Genomic DNA, 7,760 nt, shown 5'->3' on the forward strand with positions numbered 1-7,760 from the left:
TATTATTATTATTATTATTATTATTATTATTATTATTAAAAAAATAGTTCAAACTTTTGAACTAAAAATACTAAATTACTAATTAAAATATTCTAAATAATGTTGGCTTTATAGCCTTATGGGCAGTGCTTTGACAAAGTGTTTCTTTGACTGTCCTATCTGAATAATAGCAAGGCCAAACAAACAAACAGATAAATAGATATGGATGGATGGATGGATGGATGGATGGATGGATGGATGGATGGATGGATGGATGGATGGATGGATGGATAGATAGATAGATAGATAGATAGATAGATAGATGTACAGACATATACAAATAGATGGATGATGGACAGAAGGATATAGATAGATTAATGAATAGATGATGGATGGACAGATGGATTTAGATGGATGGATGGATGGATGGATGGATGGATGGATTTACGGATGGAAGGATATAGATAGATGAAAGAATGATGGATGGACAAACGAATATAGATAGATGGATGGAGGGACAGATGGATGGATGGAAGGACATAAGATAGATTAACGGATTGATGATAGACAGATGGATGGATGGATGCGCTTTGAATAATCTGAATGAATGCATTGTGAAATTAGCATTATTTAAAATTCATTAATTCATTCATTCGTATAAATCTGACTTGTTTCATTAATGTATGACTGTCAAATATGTATGACATTATGTTTATCAGTTTATGTTAAAAATGTGTTATCCAAATCAATGGAAATTGTATGGGCATTTCAAATACTTAAATCTTAAACTTAGGTCTAAATATTTTGAGTTTATTAATATTATTTGATTAATTATATTTGAGTTTATGTCATTATATTTAATACATTCTTAAATAGACAGAACCATAAAAATACCATTTACATCTTATTTATCCTCAGCTTTAAGTACCAAGTGGCTCATTTTACCCCACTCTCTTCATAAGCCAAAATCCCATATTTAAAAGACCACAATGCACCTGCAGTTTGGTTTTATGTGACACCACATATGCATCACCACCCCTGTCAGCTTTACTAATGTAAAAAAAATAAATAAATAACACTGAAAGTTGATACATTATTGAAAAGCTTTCTGGGAACTGTATTAAAAGTGTAGACATTCCAATCTATATTAAGTGCATGTTGCCATTTCCTGAACAATAAATCGCAATAAAAAAGGCCTAGGCGAGTAGTATAACATGGGAGATGGAAACTCTGTTATGGTCAAGTCAGTGTTGGCGATTGTCTCGGACATATTAAGAGAGTTCAGTCTCCTCTGCGTTTGTGTCTGACTGTTCCTCTTTGTCTTCACAGCTCACCTTTCTTACGCCCGCGGTGACACACATATGCGTCTACGCTAAACGTTTCAGCAGCAAATAAATCTCTATTCCTTTGTCCTGGGGAGTCGTTTATTATCCGACTAGCGTGTCGCCGCTCTGTGGGAATTTTTAACAGCTACTTGAGGCCAAAGGTTACAGCTTCACAGCGTTGCCACTTCTAAAGGACAAGCTAGCAATGCTAGCCTAAAAGGAATGCTAAAGTTGTGTCGTACTTTCAAACCAAACAACTTTTGGAACATCTTCCAACATGTAAGTTTAAGGCTGGAATACACAACACGACTTTTGCCAAGATTTTTGCCCTAATTTACAGTCTGGATGAGTCGACGTTAGTTGCCGGAAGTCAGAGCCAGTCTGCATATTTGAGTTGACATAGAAAATCGCCTATTGTATGATAGTCACAGAATTCCATTATATTAGCTTCATACTATTCTGCATAATGCAAATCCAGGCAAGACAAAATTAATACCCGTGGCTCCTGACGATATATTGAGGTCTTATGAAACGGAATAATCAGTCTGTGTAAGAAACTGAACATAATTTATAACATTATTACCTGTAATCCAGAGTGAATAATTCAATGAATCATTCATAAATACAAAGTTCGGTCTTGAAACTCTAGATGGCGCAGGCCGATAGGTTCAAACTCAATCTGATATAATGATATCATTATTCACACGACGCAGCCGATTGGTTTCTTTTCACATCAGCAGCCAATGAGCTCACTGCTCAACATTCAAATACTCAGCTAGTGCTCGCTGTAGCAGTACTGTGTGCTTCAGAAACCCTCCACCTCCCCAGCTCCACCTGTGTAGATCTGCTACAGGGTGATTTCACATACGTATGCTATATATGTTTTTTTTTTTTTCATATATGTTTTATGTGCAGCAGCAGCATGAGCATGCCTGTGGAAGTATTGTCAGTGGCAAGTCTTGGTAGTCGGTAGCAGTTCTATTCCACCAAGACCGAACAAGAACATCGCCATGTATATTACCATGCTAAACTCTTCGAGAGCTGTCATATATATACTTAAATACATGACATAAAGATGTACTGAAATCCTACTTAAGTTGGTTAGAAATAATTTCAACTAATTGCATTTTATATATATATATACAGTGGGTACGGAAAGTATTCTAAAAGTATGGTAAATTTTGATTTAAGTGTAAAAAAAGCATACAATTAAGGGCCAGTTTTACTAAACAGGGAAAATTAGCGCGAGAGCACAATTACAAAACAGTGACAATGAGCATAGAATTTTCTGCGGGTGATTTACTGACAATGCGCAAATTAAAGAACACAGACGCAACATCACGTTTCCATAATGACCAACACAATCTAGCAAGCACAGCGCAAATAAGCGTAAGGATACATTTGGATTCGTATAATGTGTTCTTCTGGCATTCCAAAGAAATTAATATGTGTGGAAAAAATCCTCCCCCTTCTACAACGCACTCTCTGTTCTCTGCAGTGCCTCCTCCTAGCAACAACACATGCAGCCATTTCAAGCACAAAATAGTTTAAGACATGCTTTTTGGGGGTGTTAAATAATGGCGCAAATACCAGTAATTTGATGAGCACATATGTTAATAAATCGTGTTTCGTGATTAATTTTAATACTCTCCTCCCATAAATTTTGCGTCTGAAAGAGAAACTCCTACAAATGTATATTCAGTAAGGTCAGATACAAAAATAACTGTGTCCACGCCCTTTCTGCGCTAATTCTTCACTGCGCGTCTTTATTAAATCCTGACAGTACTATTTTAACGGCAAAAGATGGTTTGAGCTGGCAAGTGTTTGAAAACATTGCATCCCATTCACACTTTTAAAGTAAACTGTTTTTATAATAAGTACTCTTTTTAAAATTATTCTAAAGTCTACTTCTTTTTCACAAGGGCTGGGGGTCCAAATGAAGAGATAAACAAAGGGAACAATGAGCTGAAATAAGCATCAGCAATAGAACAGAATGCACTTTTGCATTCAGCGTGGATCGTGAGCTGACGATGCTTCCCTTCAAAAATGTTTTCATCACGCTTTCCCAGCACAAGTTCAGCTTGAGTTTCTTCTTTACTGCAGCTGTAATGACTGATGCTACTTATTTCAGTGGAAAATTTGGAGTCAGTAATAATTTATTCTGTTGAGCAGCATTTAAATCTTGCTCATCCAAGCACAGCGATGCAACTTAAACAAGCTCGAGCGCATCCACCTCGGGGAGGGGAGGGTATCGATGGCATTCCGCAGCGGGACGGCCTTTGATATGGCCTTGGTGATGGTTTTGAGGCCTGGTGGAGGGAAGCGCGGACAGCATGCAGTGCTTTCTCACACCCCAGGGCCTCCGGGGGCCTCTCTGGCCCAGAGCTCTTGGCAGGCAGAGCGGCTCCAGCGGTGGTGTCTCCTTGTGGCACTGTCTGTAGTGCATCCAGAGCTGGAGCTGTGCTCTGTCAGGGATCAAGCTGGCTGCAGCTTGATGAGAGGCAGAAAACGAGGCGGCCGAGGTTTTATGTGTGTGTGGGAGGCTGGGGACTCACACATATCAAACGCTTTTGTATAGTGTGGCATAGGCTTCCAAAAAGTACACTTTTGGACAGTTAAGAAACACACAAGAATGTCTGAATGTCTTTACTTTATATAACTTATCAAACCGAGTGGAGTTTATGTTAAAGAAATTGCACAGGCAGACTTTTAAAGCACAACATTTAATGTAAAAAATATAATAATAATAAATACTACTAATAATAATTTGTTTGGTTTCAAATGATAAAACAATAGAAATACTGAATAAAATGAGAAAAAAATATTGTGTATTAACTGAGAATCTTATTTAGAACTGTCTTTAAAAAAAAAAATCCGGTCGCAAACCAAGTGCTGTTTATGCAACTGAAATAGCACAGGCTGACTTTTTAAGCAAAACATTTATTTGGTTTGAAATAATAAAACAATAGAAATGCTCAATAAAATTAGAAGAGTACTGTGAATAAAACTGCAAACTGAAAAATCTTATTTAGAACCATCTTTAACAAAAATCAAATCATATTTGGTTGTTTTAATGTAAACCAAATGGCATTGTAAAAGAAATACAAATGTGCACTTTTCCATAAAACATTTGACAGAAAAAAAGGCGTTTGGTTTGAAATTATAAAACAAATAAAACAACAGAAATACTGAATAAAATGAGAAAAGTAGTTTTAATAAGCCTGAGAACGGGGAATCTTATTAAAAAAACATAATAAAATAGAAAATATTGAATAACATTGTTTTATACTGTTTTTTTTCTTCAAAGTTGTAAATAAAACACAGATTATTGCAGTATGTTTGATAAGAAAATACTATTTTGGTCATTCTACTTCAAACTTTTCATGTTTCATTTTCTATTGAATGTGTTAATTGCCATTTATTTGTAATAATTTGTGAAATTTACTAGCAATTTGCTGAGTAAACATTTTTTTCTAAATCAATCCTAGAACTTTTTTATTTTTTTAGTGTGTTCATTTTTTGGCATTCTTTTGCCAATGCCGACAGAACACTGCAACTTAAATTTACTGTGCGAACATACAGTGAAACCAGTGTAGCCCAATTCTGAAATGAATAACTGTTTTAACTGTAGTCTATTTTTTTAGTGAATCAATCACTCTTTTGAGCTGGTTATTTTTAGTGAATCAAAAAATTCCAACAATCTCTCATGACAAAACTTTTTCACATTTTAACGAATTGATGGTGAATTTGTATGATTTTGAATCTCATCGTACTTTTTTTTTTTTTTTTGCTTTTTGCTTGCATCGTTTTTTGTTTGTTTGTTTTTTTAATAATAATGATTCATTTTAATATATTTCTTGTCAAACCCTACGGCACAAATTGCATGGAATCATTTGCAATACTTTTTTCTGAATATCAGGTATAGTCACTGCAATTATACAAACAAGCACTACAAGACCTTTTTTTTTCATTTTTTTTTTTTTTTTTGTGTGTGTTCCAAAAAAGGTCAGATCAAAACAGCGCCAGGGTGAGTAAATAATTACTGAACTATCCAAAGTGAATCCAGCAAATTCACGATTTTACAGAAACTCTAGGTCTCTCACAATCCAGTGATAATATCGATGCAATGATGCATAATAAGGTCCTGAATCGTAACATTTATTGCGATGTTTATCACTTTGCACAGTAGTTACCGATACCCATTCCATCTATGAGAGAGAAAGAATAAAAAAATGCAAGGGTTGTTGGACTGGCAGAGCAATCCCAAGGTCATGGCTTTGATTGCTCAAACACACTGATAAATAATGTACATTCTGAATGCACTGTAAGTTGTTTTGATAAAAACATCTGCAAAATGCATAAAATGACCTTATACCTTGTATGTTATACATATATTATACATTTGGGAATTACTAAATTAAATGTTTAATGTTTCACATATAGAAATAAAAGTATTTAAGTTGATAGATAAGTAGTCAGAAATAGAAGTAATTTAGCAGAAGTTTATCCAAGCAACTCACATTACACTTCTGAATGTATGTCTTACTCATATGTGATAATAGCGGTGCATTTTGTGAAAATATGTCCACCACAAATATGTTCACCGCAAAATATATTGACTTTTCATTGTTGTTAAGTATAAAACTCAAACTGCTAAAAATCACTTTCGGTAATTGAATACTTAAGTCCACTACAAGTCCACACTCAAGGACTGTACTTGCAGATTATACAACATTAATGAAATAGAGGCCACCTAAGTATACTTAAATACATTTTCATGATTGTGTTTCTTAACACACTGAAGTATATTTAAAAAAAAACCGCACTTAATGTCAAATTAACCGTTTTACAGTAAAGTTAATTTAAATCATTATGTTTTAATAAACCTTTGTCAAGCTATAAAGAAGTACACTCTTGTTGATGTGTTGACTAACATACTAAAGCACATATAAAGTACTTGATTACATTTTTAACTGTAAAGTTAAGTAAGGTTATATTTATTTTTAAGGTTATATTTAACCTTAATATATTTTAAACACACTACAATGTAACATATATTTAAATGACATACAAGTTTCAATAGAAATCTTGTTCTGCATATACATACTATGTACTTATTATAGCAAAAACTGGATAATAACCAGGTACTAAACCTGAAGCTACCCCTAAACCTAGCTTTAACCCATGTAGCTACCTTATACTACCCAGTATTGTCTTGGGTAAGTAAACTGTAAGTACATATAATGTAAAATAAAGTGAAACCGTTTTGTTACCACAAATGCTTCTCAGTACATTCAGTAGTATACTTTAATGATATTAAGGCAGTAGAAGTAGTTTTGAAATTATAGATAAAGATGTACAGTGGGGAAAATATTTATTTGATCCCCTGCTGATTTTGGAAGTTTGCCCACTTACAAAAAAATGAAGGGTCTGTAATTTTTATGGTAGGTTTATTTTAAAGTATAGAGACAGAATACCAACCAAAAAACCCAGAAAAAAACACATTATATAAAGGTTAGAAATTTATTTGCATTTCAGTGAGTAAAATAAGTATTTGATCCCCAAGCAAAACATGACTTAGTACTTGGTGCAGAAACCCTTGTTGGCAAGCACAGAGGTAAGACGTGTTTTGTAGTTGGTCACCAGGTTTGCACACATCTCAGGAGGGATTTTGGTCCACTCCTCTTTACAGATTCTCTCTAAATCCTTAAGGTTTCTTGGCTGTTGTTTGGCATCTCCAAGTTTAAGCTCCCTCCACAGATTTTCTATAGGATTGAGGTCTGGAGATTGGCTAGGCCACTCCATGACCTTAATGTGCTTCTTCTTGAGCCACTCCTTTGTTGCCTTGGCGGTATGTTTTGGGTCATTGTAATCCTTGAAGACTTATCCATGACCCATCTTCAGTGTTCTGTCTGAGGGAAGATTGTACAGTACATGGCCCCGTCCATTTGCCCCTCAATGCAGTGAAGTCATCCTGTACCCTTAGCAGAAAAACAGCCCCAAAACATGTTTCCACCTCCGTGCTTGAGTGTAGGGATTGTGTTTTTGGGGTCATAGTCAGCATTTATTTCCCACCAAACACGGCAAGTCGAGTTAATGCCAAAGAGCTCAGCTTTGATCTCATCTGACCACAGCACTTTCTCCCAAGCCTTCTCTGAATCCTTTAGATGTTTTTTGGCAAACTTTAAACGGGCTGTACATGTGCCTTCTTGAGCAGGGGGACCTTGTGTGCGCTGCTGAACTCTTGCTGGTTGGTAGGGGATGAAATACTTATTTTACTCACTGAAATGCAAATCAATTTCTAACATTTTATATAATGTGTTTTTTCTGGATTTTTTGGTTGGTATTCTGTCTCTATCCATTAAAATAAACCTACCGTAAAAATAACAGACCCTTCATTTCTTTGTAAGTGGGCAAACTTACAAAATCAGCAGGGGATCAAATTAATATCTTCCC

The sequence above is a fragment of the Sinocyclocheilus anshuiensis genome, unplaced genomic scaffold (genome assembly GCF_001515605.1).
Source record: "Sinocyclocheilus anshuiensis isolate Anshui unplaced genomic scaffold, SAMN03320099.WGS_v1.1 scaffold60, whole genome shotgun sequence".
Lineage (NCBI taxonomy): Eukaryota > Metazoa > Chordata > Actinopteri > Cypriniformes > Cyprinidae > Sinocyclocheilus > Sinocyclocheilus anshuiensis.